We start from the raw sequence: 25,761 nt of genomic DNA on the forward strand, positions 1-25,761 counted from the left end.
TGAATAAAGCCAGGTGGAAAGAGCTGGAGCCCCAGCCGCCCCTGGGATGGAGGGGCCCAGCCGCCCTTGCGATGGAGGGACCCATCAGCCCCTGCGACGGAGGGACCCAGCCGCCCCTGGGATGGAGGGGCCCAGCCGCCCCTGCGATGGAAGGGCCCAGGCAGAAAGACCTTAGCAACTGCAGCTGCCTCCATCTCTCAATTTCTACTCTCTTGAGAGTTCACCTCTCCCTGCCCTGTTCCACCAGCTGCTTCATGCAAATCCAGCTGAGACAGCTGCTAACCCCATCCTGCTAAATTTCCAGGGGCCCTGGAACCCCCTTGGCTGTCTTGGCCCAAAGCTGGGCAAATTTCTGGCGTCCAGACAAGGTCGAGATTGTTCAGAAAGTACTTCAGGAGGAAATTGGGGAAAAGCCAAAAAAACTAACTTGTGAAAGCAGAGAATCAGACAATGCGCATTCTGCTGAATAACTCACCCGATCCCAGAACGCTTGGGAGAAAAAGGATGGAGCCCCGAACTGGTGGTGCAGGCCTGACAACCCGGTTACTGGAGAGACTGTGGGAGGAGAATCACAAAGGGAAGGCCCGGCTGTGCTCCAGATTGAGTTCAAGGCCAGCCTGGGAAATGTAGACTTTTTTCCACAACAAAAAGTAAAAAACATCCCAGCACTCGGGAGGCAGAGGCAGGCGGATCTCTGTGAGTTCGAGACCAGCCTGGTCTACAGAGTGAGATCCAGGCCAGGCACCAAAACCACGCAGAGAAACCCTGTGGGGGGCGTGGTGAAAAACAGGAGGCTGGAGTTATAGTTCAGTGGTAATGCAACTGCCTGGCATGTGCAATGTGCAAGCCCCTAGGTTCAATCCCTACACCAACCTCCAACCTGCCCCCCCCCCAAAAAAAAGAGGAGGAAGGGTAGAAGGAAGGGGAAGAGCAGGGTAGGGAGGAAGCAAAAAGAAAAGCAAATCTGATCAAGAAACGTAAAACCTCTGGGCTGGCCAAGGGACCGCCCCTCAGGAAGGCAGGTTTACCATAGCCATGCCAAAGAGATAGGTGGAATAGTCATCCCTTTAATGAAATAATGTCCTTTCCTTCCCAGAATCCCTGACCCCTTCCTCAGTAGCTTACAGGGCCACAATCATGAGGCTTTGTTAGCTTGCCTGCTTTTCTAAATTACTCAGAAAAATGTATGTTTTCTTTTTTCTTTTATCTCTGTTCAAAGCATGCTTTCCCCCAAGACTCTGGGCTTCCTTACTGTTCCCCTGAAGCCTCCTCCCGGCCCTGTGGCTGACTGTCCTGGCTGGCCTCCGTGCTGTCTTAACAAGCATGGCCTCCCCTCTCCCCCTTCCCTCCTCCCCTCTCCTCTTCCTGGCAGTTGCTGAGATTACAGCTTGCCTACCCTGGCCTTTTCTCTTAAACCCAGATAAAATTGTCTTCGAGCTATTGTTGGAGTCCATTCTAAACTATTTTATTAATGAGACTGAGAACGTTAAGAGGGAGATCCTGACTTCTCTGGTATCATCTGGTAACCTAGATGAGATCCCTACAATTTCCAGTAAGTGATCTTTTGGATACCTAGACTTTTTTGTTCCATACTTTCAGCTCTTTAGGGCCTGGCTACAGAACATACTCAGATTTTAGTTTCAGGTAGAAGTCAACTCCACTGCCAAGCCTCATTGTGCTCTCACTGGCTTTCAGAAGCTGCCACCCAGGCTCCTCCAAGGATCTGGTCCCCAGATCTGGGATTTACGTCTGCTCTGCACCACCCTGGATGGAGGTACTCACCAGACCTCTGGATAAGGAAGGACTTCTTTGTCCCAGATCACTACAGCAATTGTTCTCAATCTGTGGGTCGTGACCCCCTCGGAGTCAAGCAGCCCTTTCACAGGGGTCGCCTAAGACCATCTGTATGTCAGATATTTACGATTTATAACAATAGCAAAATTTCAGTCATGAAGTAGCAATAATTTTGTGGTTGGGGGTCAGCACACCATGAGGAACTGTATTAAAGGGTCACAGCACTGGGAAGGCTGAGAACAACTGATCTACAGGCTTCTGCAGAGTTCAGTGGTCCTAATCCAACTACACTTCCATCAGGATCCTTCCTTCGGAGCTCCTAGGCACTGGCAGTCCCTTTAAAATGCCTGTCCTGTGCCATTCGGATGCCTGCTGAACCAGAGAGTGCTCCCTACATTCTGCCGCTCTACTGGACCCAAATATTTACCCACTGCCAACAAGAATCCAGAAGCCCTTCTCTCAAAGAAGCTCCAGAAGAGCAAAGCATGCTGTGTGATACTTAGAATTTCATCTGGAGATCGAGGCTCAATCAAGTTCTACTTCCACATGGAGCCTTATTCCTAGGAAATCGCTGTGTGGCTGATCCACCAGCACTTCAGCATCCATTAGCCAACCTTCCTCCAACCTACACCTGCACATGCCCAGACGACTGGCGTCTATTAAGCCAACTTTGGACTCAAATCCTGGTTCTCTTACATCTTAGACGAATAGCCTCCGTTTAAGTCATTATGAGGGAGGAAGATCCCCAGTAAACAGACAAGTGGAGGGGCCACAGACAGATAAGAAAGGTGGCAACTTCCGGCTTCTTCTTCACCCTCCTGACCTGTGACAAAGGCCTGGCAGGCTTTTTCTTCCAGGCCCCCACCCCATCCGTTGGCAGACTGGTCTAACAAGTTCAAGGCCAGGCCAGGACATGTTTACCCAAAAGTTGTGGGCCTATCAGGCTCCTTGTCTTTGTTTAAACCGACCGACCAACCCTAATTTAGGGGAGGAAAGCCCCCTCAAAAACCCTCCAAAGCCCCCAGCCCTTGAGGAGAGACCAGACTTCAGGGTCCCAGGGTTCCCCCATCTCTGCTTTTCTGGATCTTTCTGTGTGCTTTGCTGTGTGTGTTTCCTCACTCCTAACAAAAGCTTTTCTTCCGAGGCTGACCCTGTCTACTGAACCTGAGATTGCCCTGCTGCTACCTGTCATACTCCAGGGCTTTTCTGCCTTTGAATCTTCTAATTGGAAGAGAGAATGAACCCCATCAAGACCCCTAGATGGTAACAATTGAAACTGACCTAGATGGTAACAATTGAAGCCTACACTAGTTAAGAGGATTTTTTTTTTTTTTCAGTTATTTTGTGTGCGGCGGTCAGAACAGCTGGCGGGAGTCACTTCTCTCCTTCTCCGTGTGGGTTCTTGTGACCAAACTCAGGTTGTCAGGGTTGGTGCTTGGTTCCTTTACCCACCGAACCATTCTGATGGCCTTGAACTAACATGTTAATAAAATGGGCTTAAGCATTTTGTCTTTCTCATAATTGATGTGGGAAATTAAATGTCATCTTGTAAATCACCCAGTATTTTGGCTGACACATAGTAGGGAGGTTTAAAAAAACGTAGCTATAAATACATAAATTTTTCTTAACAAACTGGTGTCTATACCAATTCGCTTATATCCTGTTCCCTGAAAACTCTGCAACCACAAAGCAAAGGCAATAGAATCAGTCTAGAGCCATACAATAGTCTCATTATAGGTTAGTAAATTGAGTCTTCAAACGTAATACTCTTTTACCGCTAGGACCAGGGACTCTCTCTAGTTGCCCATAAGATGTTTTCTGAGCCCGTAAGGCTGAAGGTGACCGAACTTAAACCAGAGAAAATTCTCTAAGTTCTTGTCAAGGCTGATGACAATTTTTCTTCTCTTCAAGGGAGGGTCTTGAGCGTTCCCATGGGGCCATGTCCAGGTCCTTGTCCAGAGAAACTTCCCAGATGGCCTGCCCATCCTCCCTGTGGCATACTGGGTCACCTCCAGAAGGAACACCCTGGCTTTGCTGCCTGGTTTCCCTTTGGAGTTGATCTACACTGGGCACCGAGTTCACACACAATGAGGTTTAGGATCTACTCCTTTTGCTGGTGGGTGGGCGGCTAGATGATTCAGTGGGTCACTGGAAATTTGTACGTCTTTCCCAGGCTGAGAAGAAACAGTGGTGGCCTAGCAACCAGGGAATCTGCCTAGCAACAAGGGTGAGAGGCAGCGCCTGCCGGGATTGTTTGGAATGGCTGACGAATAGGCAGCCGAGAAGACTTTTCTGGATTTTGTCAAGCTGAGGTCTCAAGCCAAGAGGAGAAGGGTGATCTCAGGGGATCAAAAAAGACGTGGGAGGCAGGGCAGACACAAAGTCAGCATATTGGAGACTTTACAGACCCAAACTAGAAAAAGCCTGCCTTTCCCACAGTGTGCTTAGCAAAGAGGTGGTGGCCTTCCCACTGCCACCAGGAGGAAGCTGGCACCCCAGAGTGGACACACAGGAAGAGTCCCCACCTCCTCTGTGCTCTGGTTTGCGAGAGCACATACAACAGGACACATGTTCACACGTGCTGCTGACCTGGAATTGTTCAACTCAGAAAACCACGGATCCTTGGACAGGATGGAGACCCACATTCCTCACAATGAGCCCACAGGCAGCTTCGCGGCTTTCCAAACAGTCTGACACTAAGAACTGGAGACTGGTCTGGCTTCAATCATTTGCCCATTTCTCTCCTTTCTATCCATCACAGGACAAGGGCCTGGGCGTGCCCCTCTGTGAACCCTCAAGACCCTCCCCTGAAGAGAAGAAAAATTGTCATCCGCCTTTGACCTGATTAATAATTAAAACCGCTGAGTTTGAACTGCCCCTAACGGTGAGGTGCTCCAAAACCCCAGAAAACTTTAACAAATAACCAGCCTGCTGCGGGGAGAGGAAGCTCTTTTCACTAGACGAACTGACAATTAGCCGCTATTCAAAATCCCCCTCCAGTCTTAGCATATTGGTTCTCCTTTGAAAGTGGCTCGGCATGGGGTAGAATTTTTGGCCTTGAGTTGGGAACTACTGTGCATAAAATCAAAGAATGGAAGCCAGCAGTTGACAGAATAGAGGCTATTTGGGGATTAGTGATTTCAGGAGTTAGACTTCTAATAACTTGGTGAGTGGTGGGTTAGGAATGTCCTCAGGAGCATCCGGCAGTCAGCTCGGTGGGACATGTCCTCACATTGAACTGAAAGCGTGAGTCACTCACTACCCCAGAGATGAGAAACACAAAATGGCAGGAAGTAACTGCAACTCGGCAGCGCCACATGGCAAGCGCATTTTAGAACTGCTGCAGGCTACATCTCACGCTTGCAGTCTTGGGGTTACATGTGAGACCCCAAGTAGGGCTCCAAGTTTTCTCCCCAAAGAGCCACAAATATAGACCACCACCCCATTAGGGAACACACTGATGGGAAACAAAGGAGTGGATGAGATGGGAGAAGGGAGAAGGCGGGAGCAGGCATCCAAACTGCTCATTTTCCCCTAGGAAGCATAAGGCCCAGCCACTACGGTGGGTGAGCAAAGCAAATTGGTAATGGGTGATCCAGATTGCATCTCGGAGTCTTGCCTGCTTTCCAGGCACTTACTGAACTTTTATAACTCTTTTGGGGGTAAGGCAGGAAAACCCGTGGTTTCTTATTGACCAGTTGGGGAGAGGGAGTCGAAGCTGGCTGGCCCAAGTCTGTTGCTTCTGTACAAGCCATACTGTAGTCCACCCAGAGATGCTTTTTAATAAATTTACTAAGGGTGGAGAGGCTAGAAAATTATCATGTGATCATCGGCTGCAGCAGCTTCAAGATTGCACAAGCCCAGCCTGGAAAGTCCTAGAAAGTCGTTTTTCCAGAGAGGGAAAGCAGAAGGCAGAGACCCACACAGACCACTCATCCTCATCACCCAGGAGGGGCAGAAAACCTTTGTGATGGTAAATTTCCTTTTTATTCTTACTTATCTTGATTGAAATACTGCTTATAACAGTAAAGCAGATGCTCTCAAGTGCATGACTTAATAAGCAGGTATGTGTATTCTTGAAACCAGGACAATTACAAAGTATAAGCCATGCAGAAGGGGCCCTTGTCCCCTCACAGTCAACATGCGCTCCCCTCCACAAGGGAGGCACTATTCTTTCTATATAAAGAGGTCTGACTTTGAACTTGTTATAAGGGCGATTACTAAGTCCTCAGAGCTACCTAGCTGTGCTCAGTCTGCCTGTGAGATTCACTTGTGTTGCTGCAGATATCAGAAGGTCATGTATTCCTTTTCAGGGCTGTGTGGTGTCCCAATCTGTAAGAAACATCCCGCTATTTACCCGGATTCTACTGGAATAGTAGTGTGCCTTCTTCTGTTTACTGCATAAAGCTGCTATGGATGTTCTTGTACTCTCTTGTAGTGAATGTCAGCACTCATTTCTACTGAATATATATGCAAGAGTGGAACCACAAGGCCACTTATCATAAACAAAGTAGCCTGGCCTTCAAGAGAAAGGGGGCCATGTCTGTCTGCTGTTATACCCTGTAAGACTGTCACGAGGTAGGTACTCAGCAAATATCTTTGGAAATAATAAAAGAACACTGATAGAAAAATCAATTTTACCAGAATTAATGTACACATTTGATGTGATTTTAATTGGATAACAAGAAGGTTTTTATTTGGAGGGGAAAATGAATTAAATGATTTCAAAGTTACATAGCAGAATAAATACTTGAAAGAGGCAAATAAAAATGTGAAAAAGGAGAAATAAAGAGTGAGACTTGTCTTCCCAGATATCAGACTGAACTATAAAACCTCTGTAATTAAATCAATTTGGTATTGGCATGGGAATAGATAAATGGATCTGTGGAATAAGATAGAGAGCCCAGAAATAGACCAAGTATACATATGAGAATTTACTATATGACAAAGTTGGTATTTCAATCCCATGAAAAAGAATGGATTATTTAATAAATGGTACCAAGTCAACTTCCATCTGGAAGAAAATAAAACTGGATTCCTATTTCATACTACTTACAAATATGAACTCCATATAGATTAAAGACAAACGTGAAAAAATAAGACAATAACAATCTTGAAAATTTAGGAAGCTATAAGCTTGGTATAGAGACAGGGAGGGTGCTCTACACACCAAGACTGGGAACCAGAAGCTATAAAAGAGAGTATAGACATATTTTACCTTGTAACAACTTCTTCTTTAAGTTTCGTATGGCAAAAGAAAAAAGAACAATAGACAAGGGACTGGAGTAACGGCAACGGCTCAGTGGTTAGAGCACCGGCTGCTCTGCCAGAGGACCAGGGTTTGACTCCCAGCACCCACATGGTGACTCACAACCATCTGTAATGCCACTTCCAGGAGATCTGATGCCATCTTCTATGGACACTGCATCCACATGGTAGACAAACATACAAGCAAAACATCCATGCACATAAAGTAAAATAAAATAATTTTTTAAATAGACAAATGTACAAACTCATACAGGAGAAACGGATAACTAGAAGCAATAACAAACAAGAAGGTTTTTGTTGGTGGTGGTGGGTTTTTTTTTTTGTTTGTTTGTTTGTTTTTTGTTGTTTGTTTTTCGAGATAGGGTTTCTCTGTGTAGTCCTGGCTGTCCTAAAACTCACTCTGCAGACCAGGTTGGCCTTGAACTCACTGAGATCCACCTGCCTCTGCCTCCCGAGTGCTGGGATTAAAGGCGTGTGCTACCACCGCCCGGCACAAGGTTTTATAAGCAGACAAAAGGCAAGCAAACAATCCAACAGGAAAATGAGCAGCTGGCAGCAGCAAACACATCATGAAAGAGCACTGAACTGGTCAGCAGGAGGAGCTCACAACTGGTTTTCTTTAAGTTTTTAGACTTTTTTTTTTAAGTGTATGGGTATTTTGTCTACCTGTATGCTGGGCATGTGGGTCTACCTGTATGTCTGAGCATCACATGCATGCCTGGTGCCTTTGGAGGCCAGAAGAGGGGGTTGGATCCCCAGAAACTGGAGTTACAGATGTTTACAAACCACCATGTGGGTGCTGGCAAGTGAACCTGGGTCCTCTGAAAGAGCAGCCAGTGCTCTTACTTAACTGCTGAGCTGTCTCTCCAGCCCCGCTCACAACTATTAATACTCATGGAAATACAAATCAAAATGAGATATTACTTCATCCACTTCAGACTGCAAGAACTAATCCGAGGGTGATTTCCATTGCCAGAATGAAGGACAAACAGATTTCACACTGATGGTAGAAATGTACATTTCTATACTCCTTTGTAATCTGGGACAGCTGTAGTAACTGAAAATATGTATTCTCTTGCCCCATCAATCCCACCCTTAGGTACCCTAGAAATGAAAACACTAGCAAGTATGTGTAAGGACATGTATGCATCAGTGTTTTGCACACATAAGGGGACATGCTCGCATACACACAGTAGTTTTAATTGTACTAGCCATATTCTTTCAACCTTAAGGCAGGGAGAATAGAAACAAACTAATAGGGACTATATGATCTGCTAATTAAAATTGAAAGTCCTCTCCCTTTAAAGATGTATTATTTTTTTGTGTATGGGTGTTTTGTCTACGTTTATGTTTGTGTACCATGTGCATGCAGTACCCGCAGAGGCCAGAAGTGGGTGTCAGATCCCCTGGACCTGGATTTACAAATGGTTGTGAGCTGCCATGTGTGTGCTGGGAACTAAACTTGAGTCCTCTGGGAAGGAAATATGAGGTCTTAACTGCTGATCCATCTCTCCAGCCCCCAAAGCACCATTTGGGGCTGGGGGGTTTCAATACAGGGCTTCTCTTTGTGGCCCTGGCTATCCTGGAACTCTCTGCAGACCAGGTTAGCCTTGATCACATAGAAATCACCTGACTCTGCCTCCCAGTACACCATTTATTTTTTATTTTTTAAGATTCATTTGTATATTTTGTATACAGCATGTATGACAACAGGTCAGAAGAGGGCACCAGATCTCATTACAGATGGTTGTGAGCCACCATGTGGTTGCTGGGAATTGAACTCAGGACATCTGGAAGAGGAGTCTGTGCTCATAACTTCTGAGCCATCTCTCCAGGCCTTTTTTTTTAATGCCGAATGCTGTTTATTGAAGGAGGGAGGAGGTCTTAAATACAGGCTTACAGCACAATGGGAGAATCCTGGAGGGCATAAGTTCGCTACCGATGTTTTATAATCTTGCATCTAAGCTGTTAACGCCCATTATGCAGGACCAGTACACCATTTTAAAAAATATTTATTCATTTAATTTATGTATATTGGTGTTTTGCCTATGTGTGTAAGGGTGTCAGGAACTGTAGTTACAGACAGTTGTGAGCTGCCATGTGAGTGCTGGGAATTGAACCCAGGTCCTCTAGAAGAACAGCCAGTGCTTTTAACCTCTGAGCCATCTCTCCAGCCCCTCCACCAAAGCACCATTTTTAATGTCTGGAGATTTCTATGGTGTAAATCCTCCCACCATGTCCAATTTCAAGTCAGCAGTTGATGTCACTGGGGAAAAAACATAGATGTGAATAGATATGTCCAGTCAGCTGTATAGTACCAGGATTAAGATACCCATCCTTCGGATAAATTATATCCCAGCTACATATCTATTGGCCAGGCATTGGGAAGAATGGGATAGTCATTCAGAAGTCTTCTTGGTAAATTTCCAAAGGGTGATGTTGAGTGAAAAGCAAGAAATATGGAATCTCATTTTTTTAAAACATACTGATAAAACTTGTATTTGTGTGTGCATGCTATTTCCACATAATCATATGAATCTGAGGAGGAGCTAAGAGAAAAGTTAAACAAGAAGGGCGTAGTGATGTATCACACGTTTGTGCATTAAAAAAAATTTTAGACAAGGTCTCGCTATACAGCCTTCGACAGCCTGGAACTGGCTATATAGACCAGGCTACCCTCTAACTCACAGAGATCCTCCTGCCTCTGCTTCTGGAGTGCTGGGATTAGAGGTGTGCACCTCCATGCCTGTCTTACATAGAAATACTTTCAACTGAAAAAGAAGGAAATAAACTATACTGAGCCTCTGCCATCTGTCCAGCTCCTTACCAGGCTGTGTATAGCAGGCACTCCAGAATAGAGGATCATGTAAGTCATGATTCTTTGGTTCAGCTAGAAATATAAAAACAAACACAGGGAAATTTATTATCTGCAATTTGGTGTGAATTAAATACAATACAGGGACAAATAAAATAATGGTGGGCATTTTACAAAAACTAAGCCTGCTACTCCCCCAAGCCCCCACCTTCTCTGCCCCAAGCTCATTTCCAGGACAGATGCCTCCACTTCCGGAAAGCCGCTCTGGGGCCAGCCTGCTTTCTTCTCCTGATGGAATGGCTTTGCAGGCCTCTTTAGCTCCTGTACTTTGCCTGCCCCTAAAGATACATTTTATCTTTCAGCTTTTACTGTTTTACCAGTAACTGATTTACTACTAATCACCATGGAAACAGGGGTAGAAAATGTGAAGAACACAACCCAGGAAGGCACAGAGAGTAAAGAATTTTCCAGGTGATACAAAGTTTGGTCCTGAGGTCTGGCTCGTGCTCCTTTCCAACATGACTTCTGGAAGGTCTCCACAGATACCACCCCTCTCTTGTGTCCCGGAACCCCATGTTCCTCCCCATTTTCTCTCTGCTTGGGTGGCCTTGGGGGAAGATCCATTACTTCTGGGGGTTTCAGTTCTTCTAGGCATCTCATTTACTGGAGTTTTATCTTGGTATAGCAAATGAAAAAAAAAAAAAAAAAAAAAAAAAAGGCAGACAGCAATCTGTGTCTCCAGACCAAGGATTACTAGATAAGCCCAAGTAAATCCCAGCTGGCCCCAACAGCCTTTCTCCGGGAAGTTCCAAGCCCTGACGAATGCTCCATCCAGACAGCCTCTCAGCTGGCTAAAGCCCCTCGTGCCACTGGAGAGGCCTCCACTCCGAAACTGCAGTCTTCTCACTTCGAGGGGACCACTCACTCCAGGCGCTGTCTCCAGTCACAAAACCGGTGAGCATCCTTGGCCATAAAAAGGCTAGCTTACCTCCCAAGATTTTGCTTATTATTATTATTGCTTTTGTTTTGCCTGTTTTCTGTTTTGAGATAGGGTTTCATTATGTAGCTCTAGCTGGCCTGGAACTTGCTATATAGACCAGAATGGCCTCAAGCTGGCAGAAATCCACCTGCCTCTGCCTCTTGAGTGAGGGGATTAAAGCATGCACCACTCTGCTGGACTGTCTTGTTTTAGGACTTATTTTTCTTTTATGTATGAGTGGTTTTCCTGCATGTATGTCTGCACACCACATGCATGCAGTGCCCACGGAGGCAAAAGGGGTATTGGGTCAGCAGAAATTGTAGTTACAGATGGTTGTGAGTTACCGTGAGGGTGCTGGGAACCGAATCAGGGTCCTCTGCAAGAGCAGCCAGTGTTCTCACATATCTCCAGTCCCTTTTTTGTTTATGAGATAGGGTCTCATATAGCTCAGGCTAATCTTACACTTGAGACATAGTCAAGGCTGACCTTGAACTCCTGATTCTCTTAACCTCCACTTCAAGAGTGCTGGGAATACAAATAAGTACTACTCTGCCCAGCTGTTGCTTCAAATTTAATCATGGCACTCTGTGTGTTTGGGGTTGGAGCATCCATATTCCATGGAGTGTTCACAGAACGCAGAGGACAGCCTTCCCGGGTGGGTTCTTGCCTCCCACCTTGTGGAGGCAGGGCCTCCCATTTCTGCTGCTGCACAGCATACTCTAAGCCAGTTTTCCTGTCCGACCCCCTGTCTGACTCTAGGAGAGCTACGATTACAGAGGCTTACCACGCCTCAGCATTGTACGTGGGTTGTAGGGACTGAACTCGGGTTACCGGGTTTTGGAGGCAAACACTTTTACCTGCTGAGCCATCTCTCCTAGACATAGCCTTTTGAAAACTCGCTGTTAAATATTTCATTCATTACACCGGGTGGTGGTGGCGCACTCCTTTAATCTCAGCACTCGGGAGATAGAGCCAGGTGGATCTCTGTGAGTTCGAGGCCAGCCTGGTCTACAGAGTGAGATCCAGGACAGGTACCAAAACTACACAGAGAAATCCTATCTCAAAAAAAAAAAAAAAAATTAATTGATTACATCCAAATTTTACACTTATCTAGCCTTTGAAGGGATTTATATAAAGTACTGAAATGCACAAGAAAACATTCAGGAGGAAAAGACACAGTTTCATTAGAAGGTCCAAGGTGATGTCAATTCTATGGGATCAGTAAGCCGGAGGAGGGGGGGGGGGGAGGGAATGGAAAATGTACTCTTTTTTTCCTTTCCATTTTCCTTCCTTTCTCTTCTGAGATGGGGTTCCTATGTTGCTCAGGCAGGTCAAATAATCCTCCTGCCTCAGCTTCCTGAGGAGCTGGGACTATGGACAAATTTTCCCAACTCAAGAGTTTGGGGTCTTAATAATCAGAATGTAAGCTGAGCCCAGACAGGTTCAGGAGGTGGGCAGTGAGGCTGGAAGTCAGAGGCAGCAAAGGACGAGCACCTAGGAAATGGAGACCAATGCTGTGAGTAATGCTGAGCCTGGGGAGAGGGCCTGAGGGAGAGATGGCAGTCCTGGACTTGAGGCCTGAAGAACTGAGGCAGCTGTTCCTGGACAAGGCCTACCTACCATGGGCAGCACTTCGTTCTGGGGTAATCTTCAGTTTCCCTGGCTACAAATACTCACTGTAAACATATCAAAAGTGAGAGGAATAAGCAAAGTGAAAGTGGAACTCCCAGCCCTCAGGGACAGAACCACAGTGACATTTGAGTGCATGCATCCAGATTGTTTTTCTGTAGAAATGGACACGTTTTATATGCACATATTTGTAAACTGTAACAAAATTCCCATCAGAGAACCATGACCATTTTCTAGAGCTTAAACAGTCTTAAGCCTGCAGTTACCTCATCTCACTATGTATACATTAAAAATGCTCAAGAGGGTTGCAGACACGGCTCTGAGGTCAAGAGCACTGACTGCTCTCCAGAGGACCTGGTTTAGTTCCCAGCTCCCACATGGACGCTCACAACCATCTGCAACTCCAGTTCAGTAGAATATGACATCCCCTTCTGACCTCCACTGACACTGCACATACGTGGTGCACAGACATACGTGCAGGAAAACATCCATATACACAAAATAAAAAGAAATAATCTTTTTACAAATGCTAAACAACAAACAAGCAAAGGGCCCAAGATTTCACTTTTCCCCTCGTCCTGATCTCAGTGCTCTCTTAGAAAATGTATTCTCTCAAAAAGATTGTTATTCTTCCAGGCCAGCCTGGTCTACAGAGTGAGTTCCAGGACAACCAGGTACACAGACAAACCCTGTCTCAAAAATTAAAAAAATAAAAAAAAAGGGGGTTGGGTTATTGTTCTCCTTCCAAACGGTAAGCACCTGCCTGTCTAGTGCAAGGCTTGGGTTTTTCGCCAGCGTCACAAAGAAAGAACAGCAAATGCTGTGGCCCCTCCTTCCTTTCCTGGTGCCTAAACATATGCATGGTAGATAATCTACCAATGCGTTCAAGATACATTACCCTGCAGTTGGCTGTGCTTTGTGGGGTCTGGCTTTCCCCACATAAGATGTGTTGGACATCTGTCCCTGTCAGTATCTAAGCATATTATTGTAACTGGCAGGTGTGGACTCCTCTCCGGAGAAAACCAGGATTCTTCAGATGTTGGAGCCTGGAGCCACGCATTAGGATCCCGGGGGAATTTTCATGCTTTAGCAAATGAGCAGTCCAACCACCGGCGAGTAGGGTTTCTTCAGATTTTGAATCGCATTTTTGAGCAACGGACCTGCCTTCAATCCTTCAAGGAAAAAGGTGAGATCTAAATTAACTCGATCATTTATTCAGAGGTATTTCAACACAGGAGCAATGAGTTCTGTCATCATAATTAGAAGTGAAGGTTGAAAAAAAATCAAGAACAGAGAAAATTCACCCGCACAAGTTTTTCCTTTGTTACCTCTGTTAAAAAGGTATTTATACACTCGTTATTTAACTGTTACCTACTATGATACTTTTGCTTATTACTAATCCATTACACTAGAGAATAGAGCGCTCTTTGCATGTTATCATCATCCTGTTGGGATCTCCCTGAATCTTGCTATGCTTTTTTTTTTTTTTGCAAATATTCTACACGTGCTTGAAAAGAATGTACATTAAGGACGTAGTGCTGTCTACCATCCTCAATGAAGGAAGAACCAGAAGCCTGAAGTCCACACTCCTGGTACGATTACCATCTCCAGCTGGGGAGGTAGCTCCGGGGCAGAACACCTAGCACGTGTGGGCCCTGGGTTCCATTCTCATCATGGCCGAGAGAGGGGAGATAGGCAGATAGAACAAGGGGAGAGGGAGAGGGAGAGAGGGATGGAGAAAGAAGAGAAGGAAGAAAAGGAAGAAGAAACCTTTCAAGTTGAGTGGTTTCCCCTGAGAAACCCAAATCCAAAGTTGTTTAAGTCCCTTGTATTATTTACACATAACAGTTTAGGCTACTTCTAGATTATTTATAATACCTAACACAATGTAAATGCTATATAATTAGCTGTAATATAGTTCAGAAGATAACAAAAAAGTCTGTATACATTCAGAATAAAGGTTCTTTTTCCTCATATGTGTGTGTGTGTGTATATATATATATATATAATATAATATATATATACACACACACATTTAATTATTTTATTTTATTTTATTTTATTTATTTATTTTTTTTGAGACAGTTTCTCTGTGTAGCTTTGCACCTTTTCTGGAATTCACTCTGTAGCCTACATTGGCCTTGAACTCTCAGAGATCCACCTGGCTCTGTCTCCCAAGTGCTGGGATTAAAGGCATGCACCACCTCTACCCGGTCTAAAGCAGAATTTTTTTTAAAAATGTTGCTTAAATTGTCAACCCAAGGGGCTAGAGAGCTGGCTGAGAGCATTTGCTGCCCTTCTAGCCAACCCACATTCGATTCCCTGCACTCACATGGTTGGCTTGCAGCCAGTTCCAGAGGCTCTAACATCCTCTTCTGGCCTCCTTGGGTACTAGGCACCACATACTACACAGACATACATGCAGGCATAATACCCATACACATAAAAAGTTGAAGTCATATAAAAAACTCCAAAGTTGAAAGTAACAATTCCCTGAGTTCTCCCTTATAATCCAACCCTGGAGGGAGGGTGCAGGTGCTGCCAACCATGTTGTGTGCACACAGCCCTGACTTATGATGGTTCAACTTAATGACTTTAGACTTTATGACAGTATCACAGCAACATACATTCAGTGTGCATTGGGACTTTGGTCTTTTCCCGGCCAGTGATATGTTACATTATACTCTCTGGTGGGTGCTGGGCAGGGGCTGTGAGCTGGCTCCTCGTCAGCCAGGAGATAGAAGCAGTGCTCTACAGTAAACTGTGTGCCTTGATTGATGTATGAAACGCATTTTCCACTCTCCGAGTTTTCAATTTACCATGAGTTGAAAAGGCTGTAACACCACTCTCAGTCAAAGAGCAACTGTACTTCCTTGTAGACATTGTCTATGTAATCCAAGAGTATGTTAGTACACACTACATGCCTGATCTTAAAAAGAAAACACACAACACAGAAAGGAATTCACTATACGCATACTTTGGCACACCGTGCTTTTTCCCCCCTTTATCTCAAGGTATCTTTTTTATAACAGCACACTTGTATCTTCTCCAGTGTTTAATGATTGTATAGTATTCCAGGAAAAAGTTGTTCTGTGGGGTACTTAATTGTCATTTGATGGATACTTGAATTATTTCCAGTTTTGCAGTTAAGAATAATAATGTGCCGGGAGGTGGTGGCGCATGCCTTTTATCTCAACACTAGGAAGGCAGAGGCAGGTGTATCTCTGTGAGTTCGAGGCCAGCCTGGTCTACAGAGTGAGTTCCAGGACAGGCTCCAAAGCTACACAGAGAAACCCTGTCTGGAAAAGCCAGAAAAGAACAAGAAGAGAAAAGAACGATAATGCTACAGGCAGTTTTCTTCCAATGAACTTGGCGGCTGCTCACTAGTCCTTTCAGCTGTCTTCTACAGTGACGCTCATCCAGACTTTCTTCTTTCCCTCTGCGGCAGACCCAGGTATTCTACCTGCTTCCTTCCTTTGGTGGCTGCCATTTGTCCTCTGAGTTTGTCTGCCTCTAAGCCTCACTAAGGAGCAACCTTCTGTCCCTAAGCTCTCCCGCCTGGTGATCGACACAGGAACATTTCAGTTTCACGTGGGTTTTGCCATCACTCCACAATGTAAGAGGGGATAGCAAAAACGCATCAAGTGTGATTTACTGGCTCTCACTCCTGTCCACCTTAGGCAAGAGGAAGGGAAATGCCCATTTGACAGAGTTCTCCAACCCAATTCTAACTCCAGTACTGGGAGGTCAGATTAACCCTTCCTTCCATAGAATGCCTGCTTGTCAAACTTGAGAGTGCTATATTTTCAGAGAAATCTTAGCGACTCTGAGCCCCTAGGTTTGGGATCTCTATTCAATGGGCCTATGTTCTGTCATTTCTGTTGGTCCTAACCATGTGCTCAAACCAACAAGTCCCTCTTAATTACTATGCAAGTAGACCACTACTGTGTTCTATGACCAACCAACAGCCTAAACATCTCAGAATGTCCAGCAGTAATCCTGAGGGAGTCACACCTAACCTCAAAGTACCTGTAACCAAGGCTGGCAGAAGTCCTCAGGATGCAGAATTTCTAGAGCCCCAGGGAGAACCAGTGTGTGTTGGGGGAGGGTGTCACAAAGGGACCGATTTCATGAGAATTCAATCTTGAAGTGAGCTGTGGTGCAGTGTCTTCCTGGGTCAGAGCATCTGCAGACACCTGTTGTTTCCCCATTTGCTCTGCTGAACCAGAGCCATCCGAATTCCCCAGGCTGATCCCTTCACTTTCACACCTGTCCGCATCTAAGCGCTTCACTATGATGGAAGCCAGCAGCTGGGGCCTCCAGAAAATCAGGCGGAGCACTTCCTGGCTCTGCTCTATCACACAAAAACCGAGCTAGTTTTTCTGCTCAGAAGGGCTGCTCTCTGCCTAGGTCCTAAGAAGAACACAAAGTAAAAATTTTGTGCTTGGAAGAGAACATTATGGTGAGGGACCTGTGAGCCCCGGACACGGGAAACTGGATTCTGGAGGAATTCTGGCCCAGAGGCTGGGAGCTTGCCACTTACTGAGAGCTCAGACTTGAAGCCTACTTCAAGAGTGAAGGCAGACTTGGTGAGTGGGACAGAGAAGACGGGTGGTGGCAGCCCAGGGTTTTACAAATGCAAACAATGTTCCCAGGCTCCTTTGATACAATGTGCTTTTTTCTACCTCTAGCTGTTTCTGGTTAGAAGCTGAGTGCCTGGGATGGAGGGTCAAGGGACGCAGGCAAGAACAAAAACATCCCTGTCAGGGACCCCAGCCAGGAGTAAGAGACTGCTGGGTGACTCCTAGACCTTCAGCTGGGGATGTCCAGGTGTTACCTAGGCTAGCACTGCTTCTGCCTTGGGTACATCTTCCTGCCAAGTGTCATCCATAATGATATAAATAAATGATAGCTATTAGTAACTGGTTAATAACAGTGATCATCAGAATGAAGATTTATTGAGCACTTACTAGATGCTGCCAGACACTATTACGAGCTCTTTATATGTATTAACTCAATTAATACAAACCAATGAGACCAACACTACTGCTCTGTCCGTTTCCCAAATGAGAACTCTGGAGCATGGAGGGGTTAAGTAACTTCCCTAAGAGTGAAAAAGGCAATTCAAGCCAGGTAGGCTGGCTTCAGAACCTACACTCCTAGATAACCTGCCTGCCGTTCTGCCTCTTGAGACAGCAGTCAGAGCTCTGTCCACCTGAAGCTTTTAATCTAGAGAAGAGATAAAGACAAAGTAAGTTATTTCAGTGTAAGGCCACACATCACAGTGAACCCAGTGCTTGTGAGGCTTGAGCAAGGAGCAAGCAGGTCTCTTTAGGGATATCGGGGAAACGTTTACAAGGACAAGTTGCTCCACAAATGCTTGTACAAGAGCCCAGAAGCAGGAGTGAGGCTGACATGCTCAAAGATGTTCAATGGCCATTCCTATGACTGGCTCAGTCTAGGGAGCACCAGGAAGGATGATGGTCTTCAGAGAAAATAGCGAGGGATCAGAGGTGTCACATCTGGCACGGCAAATCTTAAAAGTTGGTGGAGGGTGAAGGGGTGGGGGTGGTCATGTCTTATGTGATACTTCATTTAGTTTTCTTGTATGTGATGAATTTAGGAATGGTATGGTCAGAGTGGCTTATTAGAGATAGTGGGGGGCTTCAATGTGGAAAATGGATTAAAGCAAAGCAAAGTGGAAGACAAGGAGGCCACCATGAAAGCAGGAAACTCTGAGGACTGCTGGCCTCTGTCAGGGTGCAGCTGAGAGACAGAAAGGATTTTGGGGTATTCAAATTTGGATTCTTCTAGCCTGGCAGTGATAGTATAGGCCTTTAATTCCAGCACTTGGGAGGCAGAGGCAGGCAAATCTTTATGCATTTGGGACCAGCCTGGTCTACAGAGCAAGCTCCAGGGCAGCCAAGACTACACAGAGAAACCCCATGTTAAACCCCCTCACAAAAAAAGGAATATGAGTAAAATATAGAAATATGCAATTAACAAAAGATATTCAAGTTGCCCCTTAAATATAGAAATATATATTAAACCACATAATTAGGGTTAATGTAAAATAAAACAATGAAATATTGGAGGCCACACTAGGAAAAGTGATATTCTCATATGCTGATGGAGGAAAGTAAATTAATTCAGCCATTTATGGAAGGCAATTTGGAAGCATACAGTAAACTTGATAATGAAACTATCTCATAGCCCAGTAATTTCTCTTCTGATTATACAACCCATAGAGGCTCTTGCACACAGACACAAAGACGTGTGGACAGAGATGTCCATGGCAGCATGGTCTGTCATGGGCAAATAAGAATGCAGACTATTAACACATAAATAAAATATACATATGCATACTTTTAGAATATATTGTGTTTCCCCAAAATATTGTGCACCTTAATAAACTTATCTGAGGTCAGAGAACAGAACAGCTACTACATATAGAGGCCAGAAAATGGTGGCACACATGCCTTTAATCCTCTCACTTGGGAGACAGAAATCCATTTGGATCTCTATGAGTTTAAAGCCACAGCAGAAACAGCCAGGCATGGTGACTCACGCCTTTAATCCTGGGAAGTGATGGCAGAAAGCAGAAAGGTATATAAGGTGTGAGAACCAGGAACTAGAGCCTGGTTAAGCTTTTAGGCTTTTAGCAGCAGTTCAGCTGAGATCCATTCGGAGGAGGACTCAGAGGCTTCCAGTCTGAGGAAACAGGATCAGCTGAGGAACTGGTGAGGTGAGGTGGCTGTAGCTTGTTCTGCTTCTCTGATCTTCCAGCATTCACCCCAAAACCTGGCTTCAAGTTTGATTTTATTAATAAGAACTTTTAAGATTCCTGCTACAATATATAGAATATATATTGACTAAAGATGCACGAGAGACCCTTTCATTTGACTTCAAAACCACAATAATGGGAATTAGGAGGTGGTAGTTTAAAAAACAAACAAAAAGACCAGAAAAGAAGTAACTAGATAAGAGATTAAGAGTTGGGAATGCAAACTAGTGGATGTGTGCTTATATTATTCTTTGTATGCATCGCTATATTTTACATTTGTAAAAAATGAGAGGGGTTTACAAAGGTACTTGAGGTGCAAAACCAGTAAGATCTGCAACTGGAAACACAATAAGGCTGAGGGTGAGCAAGGCAGGCCAGGCAGTCGGGTGGATGTTAACCACAGCACCCCCGCCTGTATCACCCACTGCCTGGTGTGAACTGTGTGGTTCTATCACCATTTGTTTACCCAGTCAGTTTCCTTTCAATGTTTTGCCACTGATATTATGGCAAGAAAGGCCTTCATACATCCACCTTTATGAATGTCCAATCTGTCTGTAAGATGTGTAAGGACATGTACGTTTTACATTTTTCTTAGATATTGGCCATTGGTCCTTGTAGATGACCATAGGTGTTGGTACTTGTGGTACTTTCTTTAAGAACTAAAGAATGAGGATGTAGTCAGTCGGTAGAGCGCTTGCCTAGCACAGAGGAAACCCTGGATTTGATCCTGAGTACAAACCTGGTGTGGCGATACACCCTTATAACCTTGGCACTCCCTAAGTGGAGGCAGGAGAATCCAAAGTTGAAGGTCACCTTTGGCTACATACAGAGTTCAAGGCCAGCCTGGGATATGCCAGAGCTTGTCTTAAAGAGAAATTATTCAGTAAGAATCTTGCCCACTCTCTGGAGTATTCCTCTAGGCACCGGTGCACTCATTACTTCTTGTGGCTCCAGGAGACATTTGGTTGGACTGGGCTAAACAGTGGTGTATATGTTGGGGGCAGGGAGGATATGATCTCATAGTGCTATAGAAATAAACAAGCGTTGGGGGGTATGGGAAACCACTGCTAACTGTCTGCTCTGACAGCAGGCCTGTCATGTCTCACTCACAGTTCCCGGGGGTTTGGTGCTGAGGGCAGAGGCAACAGACCCACATTCCCATGTGGGAATTCTGGTCTCAAGACACTGCCCCCATTTAGTCAGGAATGTGCCCTCCCATGTTCCCAGTCCTACCTCCTTCCACACTGAGGCTGAGTACCAGGTACCATTTATCATCACGCTGATATGGACACTGGACCAGGCCACCTTTTCTAATTTGGAGGAATGCGGTGATTAAATGGATCAGAATCCAGAAACTGCTTAGAACAGGATCTGACCCACAACATGTCCAAGGAGTGCTTGTTGTGGACATCATTAGTGTTAAGAAGTATTCTGTGACTTCATGTCTCTATAAGAGTAGGAAAATGGAGCTGATTTTATTTTAATTTGATTTATTTATTTATTTATTGAGACAGGGTATAATTCTGTATAGCTCTGTCTGTCCTAGAACTCTCTATGTAGACCAGGCTGGCCTCAAACTCACAAAGCACTGCCAGCCTCTGCCTCCCCAATACTGAGACTAAAGGTAGCTTTCTGGCTACTAAATATTTCTTTATTACCTACCTAGTCCCTGTAGGGTTAAGTGTGAGAATTTTGACTGTGCTACTCAAAACAAAACAAAAAAAATCTAGAAGTTTGTATAGAAACTCTTAAATTTTAAATATTGTTCTGTGTCTTTAAAAAATTATTTGGGGCTTAATATGGAAATACAGGCCTATAATCCCAACCCTCTGTGATCATGAGTTTCAGGCCAGTCTGGTCTACATAATTATGTTCCAGGTTAGCCAGGCTACATAAGCAAGACAGTATCTCACAAAATCCAAACAAAAGAATAAAACAAACAAAAAGCCTCGTTGGGGCTAAAATACGCACCCTCCCAGGAGGCCATCTGATGACTGACACAGACTCAGCGTCATGGTGTGCTGGAAGATAAAGGGATTCACTAAAGAAAGATCTGGGAGGCGGTGTGTGTGTGTGTGTGTGTGTGTGTGTGTGTGTGTGTGTGTGTGTATAACTCAGTGATAGCATGAATGTGTGTGTGTGTATATGTGTGTGTGTGTGTGTGTGTGTGTGTGTGTGTGTGTGCATATGTCCCTGAGTTCCATCCCTAGCACCACAAAAAAAAAAACACCATAAAATGTATCATGGTTGGGGCTGGATAGTTCAGTGGTTAAAAAGCACTGACTGCTCTTCCAAAACCCTGGGCTCAATTGCTAACACCCACACACGCACATGGTGGCTCACAACTACCTGTAATTCCAATTCCAGAGGATCTGGCACCCTCTTCTAGCCTCTGTGTGTGTGTGTGTGTGTGTGTGTGTGTGTGTGTGTGTACACGTGCATGCACGTGTACAAGTTCACCTTCCTTTCTTGAGACCCTCATGCGGTCTTTCTGTCAGGCTTTCAAGTTAATTGTTTCCTGTTTCTCTGAATCTGTTCCTTATCCCACCTCTCAGACCACCCTCTACACATTCCTACCCCCACTCTCTCCCTAGCCCTCGGACAACTTCTGGGAGGCTTGGAGTTAATTTCCAAGCAGAGCAATCTCAAGCCCAAAACATGCCATTCTTGTAAAGCCAGAAGTTGCTTTCCATGTTTCCAGCTTTTTAGTGAGTCTCTGTTATGTACAGATAGTCTTTTGATTCTCTTAATCCCAGAGCGCTGAGGCTCTCTGTGTGATCATTTGCCCACAATGTTTAGCAAGTCTTTGTGACTGCTTGGGATCTCTGGCACCCTTAGACAGTCACTCCTCCCAGGACGCCCACCCAGAGCTTGCCTTTCCTAGCAAGCTTGCTCCATTGTTCACGTCATGGTTTTCCCCAAGCTATCTCTCCCATCCCTTCTCATCAGTATCAGAGCCTGCGGACTTCCTGAGTTGCTGCTAGAGTGGACTGAGTTTTTTTTTTTTTTTGGTTTTTCGAGACAGGGTTTCTCTGTGTAGCTTTGCGCCTTTCCTGGAACTCACTTGGTAGCCCAGACTGGCCTCGAACTCACAGAGATCCGCCTGGCTCTGCCTCCTGAGTGCTGGGATTAAAGGCGTGCGCCACCACTGCCCGGCGAGTTTTATATATAATATGTTATATACAGAAGCCATGGGTGGGCTGGGCTAGAGACAGGGCTCAGTGGTTCAGAGCACTGGCTAGTCTTCCAGAGGACCCAGAGTTCAGTTCCCAGCACCCACACAGTGGCTAACACTGTCTAACTCCAGTTCTGGGGTTATTCAGTGCTGCCTCTGACCTCTGTGAGCAGCAGGCATGCAAATGGTGCACAGACATGCATGTAGACAGAATACTACACACATTAAAAATAAATAATTTAGCCTTTAATCCCAGCAGTCAGGAGGCAGAGGCAGGTGAATATGTGAGTCCAAGACCAGCCTGGTCTACAGATCAAGTTTGAGGACAGCTGTGTACACAAAGAAACCCCGCCTGGTAAATCAAACTAATAAATAAATAAGTAAACAAACAAACAAATCATTTTTAAAAAGCCACTCCAGGTCCTGGCCCTTGCTTCCTTATCCCCATGCTCAGAAATCTTACCAAACTAGCCATTTACAGTCCAGCCTTCCTTCTTCCAAATCTTTTTTCAGCACTGCCTGGAGATTTGTTTTGACTCTCTCACCTAGTCTCGCTGACACTGTTCATCATCATTTCCCTCATCCACACCTCAGTTTTTCTCTCCTGTCTTGTCACCCCATGAGAGCACACACATGAGAGCTTTTTTGACAGCTTTTACAGTCTGTAGTTCCCTGGCCATCTATTTTCAGTCCACTAGAAAGTAAAAGAGGAAAAAAAATCAAAAAGCTCTCACAAAACTGGGAATAGCTTAGTGGCAGTGTGCTTGCCTCATACGCATGAGACCCTGAATTCCATCCTCAGTACCTTAAAGAGGTGGGGAAGTCCTTAGGTTGGAATATATATGTTTGTGCATAGTGTATGTGCACACATTTAAAGCAAAAAATGAGAATCCACACAAGACAGAGGCTCGGTTCTCTTTGGAGGAGAGGAGCATCTCAGGCTCTAGACAGTTGTTAGTATGTTGAATGCATCTCACTCTGCAAACGAAATCTGTATCTTTTTCCTGTGCAGCTTAAACAAAGAAAAGCCCTGATGTTTATTGAGGGTTTAGGTAACTACTACCCAGTTAAGGAGAGATTTTTTTTAAATTGTGCTTTCATTATGACTCCATCTCCATTTATTGATCAAGGGATTTCTTGCCTCACTTAACTTCATAATCTGCTGATCAGATTAAGAAAATGTGAAAACTATTGTTTGGCAGCATGAGCAGACTTTAAAGTGATAGTTTGGAGGCTGGATGAATCAAATACTACAATCCAAGAAAAGCGGCCAATTGATCATGCGGAATGTGTTTTTATGCTTTATTCTTTTTATGGATTGAGCATGCAATGAAACAAATCGGCTTAAAAGTTTAGTGGATGTGCTGTTCTAGAAGCAGGGACTTCCTAGTGTCGAAATAGCCAACAGAAAGTACTAAATCAAGGAAGGGACAGGAAATAATGCACATGAAAAGGCATGAACAAACGTATGTCATTATGCAACCTATTTTCAGCACCTATTGTGCTCTTTTTTAATGTATGGAATAATACATATAAGCAGCACAGTAAATTCTCAGTCATAAGCAGCAGAAAAGGTCTTATTTAATGCCCTTGACTTTGGTATTTCTTTTCTTACACCTTTAGTACCTAGTCTATAGCTGTGCGCTCTGGGAAGACCTGGGTTTACGCTTTACCTCCTACCTTGCCCGCTTACTGGTCGCCGTCTTCTCATTAATTCCCCCTCTTGAGGGCTACCAGGGAAGAGAAAAGAGGTGAGCTTCAGGTCAGTCCAGTGTGCTTAGAAACAGAAGCAATTCAATCTCAGTACAATAAATTTAGAAGACCTGCTCAAATTTTTGTGTGTGTGTCATTTAGGAATTTGTTCTAGCCAACTGAGGGAACATTCCTCTTAATTAAACCCTGGACATCTTTGAGATTGATATTTTGTTTATTAACAAGCATTATAATAGGAATTTTTTTCAGTCTCTGGAAGATTTTATTTAGCTCTTTTGAGACAGGATTTTGCTACATAGTTAAGACTAGCGCCTCTCTCTCTCTCTCTCTCTCTCTCTCTCTCTCTCTCTCTCTCTCTCTCTCTCTCTCTCATTTCTTTCCAGACAAGGCTTCTTTGTGTAGCCCTGGCTGTCCTGGAACTATCTCTGTAGACCAGGCTGGCCTTGAACTCACAGAGATCTGCCTGCCTCGGTCTCCTGGGTGCTGGAATTAAAGGCATGGGCCACTAGCACCCCGCTATTTCCCTCTCTCTTAAAAAAAAAAAAAAATGTGTCTTTTATTACATTTCTTTCACGTGTGTGTATGACCAAAGTCACAGGTTAACTCGCTGGAGGGAATCAGTCCTCTCCTTCTGCCATGTGGTCCTGGGTCATAAAAGCAAGTTCCTTTATCTATCACCACAGCCATGGCCTCAATCTCTTGACCCTTCTACTTCAGTCTCCCAAGAGCTAGGATTCAGGCCTTCCCTACAGCAACTGGCCTGTTACTGCAGGAGTCTGTCTGAAGGACAAAGGAAAGGAAATCGTGTGTTTGTACCAATTACGTGAAACAATCTAAACCTGTTTACACTGCTGGGTTTTATTGCTTAAAATTACCCAGAGTGATTTTACCCAGAAGAAATACGCCCATCCTATATACAGGGACAGTGAGGCTCAGAAATACTGTCTGACCGGTCTCTCAGTCCGCCGAGAAAACCCAGCCCAACAGCCTTTGCAGATGAGGGCTGCTCCGGCCAAAAACCTCCATGCGAGACTTCACGGGAAACTCATTACAGACAAAACGCTTTTACAGAATAAAAAATGTCTCCTTCAATGGCTGGGTGTCCTCCCTACCCCTGCCCTGGCGGGGGTGAGGGGTGGGAGTGGGGGTGGGGGGGAGGGGACCGTATTACTGTCTACCAGACCCTTCACACAGCGGTCAACTCACAATGGCCAGAGCAGCCTGCCGAGGAAATGGTGACAAGCATTCCGGCACTGTGGCCTAGGACGCCAACATGACTCTGTAACACTAGCGCAGCTGGGCACTTCTGCAGCATGACCGTGACAACTGCTGGCCGTGCTCACTGCAGACAGCTGCAGGCTCGGTTTACTTCTGCAAACCCCCCCCCGCACCCCAGCCCCCGATCGGGCGGGGGTCGCCAGCTGTCGCAGCACCCGCCACGGCCCCCGCTTTCCCACTCCCACGCACCCGCCAAGGCGGCCGCGGCCCCGACGCCGCAGGCGCGCGCCCCGGGCGCACGTGACGGGTCTGGGGCGGGCAGTTTTCATTCTCCCCTCCCCCTTCCAGAAGCCCCCGCCTCCTCCCCACAGGCCCAGGCTTTCGAT

At 45.3% G+C, this 25,761-nt stretch overlaps 1 protein-coding gene and 2 long non-coding RNA genes across 5 annotated transcripts in view; 1 reads left to right on the plus strand and 2 right to left on the minus strand.

The window, feature by feature from the left end:
- The first annotated feature begins 4,014 nt into the window (after nucleotides 1–4,014).
- Slf2 (SMC5/6 complex localization factor 2) overlaps nucleotides 4,015–25,761 on the plus strand; it is a 74,912-nt gene continuing 53,165 nt past the window's right edge. The window contains exons 1-5 of one of the 2 annotated variants that reach the window (XM_076563177.1): nucleotides 4,015–5,767; nucleotides 6,233–6,372; nucleotides 13,484–13,671; nucleotides 14,002–14,077; nucleotides 16,896–17,074. The gene's annotated coding sequence lies outside the window, so the exon portion shown is untranslated. Of the gene's footprint in view, nucleotides 5,768–6,232; nucleotides 6,373–13,483; nucleotides 13,672–14,001; nucleotides 14,078–16,895; nucleotides 17,075–25,761 lie in introns of those variants that run through there. The other variant, XM_076563176.1, reaches the window with a different exon arrangement.
- On the minus strand, nucleotides 9,195–13,503 carry LOC143271163 (uncharacterized). Its single transcript, XR_013048377.1, has 3 exons — nucleotides 13,384–13,503; nucleotides 9,890–9,952; nucleotides 9,195–9,328 (listed from the first exon to the last, which is right to left on the minus strand). It is a non-coding gene; the product is annotated as an uncharacterized LOC143271163 (long non-coding RNA).
- Nucleotides 13,523–25,615, minus strand: LOC121824063 (uncharacterized). Of its 2 annotated transcripts, XR_006065821.2 has the most exons (3): nucleotides 25,364–25,500; nucleotides 24,125–24,174; nucleotides 13,523–13,657 (listed from the first exon to the last, which is right to left on the minus strand). It is a non-coding gene; the product is annotated as an uncharacterized LOC121824063 (long non-coding RNA). The 2 variants fall into 2 exon arrangements; XR_013048376.1 differs by lacking the exon at nucleotides 13,523–13,657 and having other exon boundaries at nucleotides 23,541–24,174; nucleotides 25,364–25,615.

Source organism: Peromyscus maniculatus, chromosome 1 (assembly GCF_049852395.1).
Source record: "Peromyscus maniculatus bairdii isolate BWxNUB_F1_BW_parent chromosome 1, HU_Pman_BW_mat_3.1, whole genome shotgun sequence".
NCBI classification, from domain to species: domain Eukaryota; kingdom Metazoa; phylum Chordata; class Mammalia; order Rodentia; family Cricetidae; genus Peromyscus; species Peromyscus maniculatus.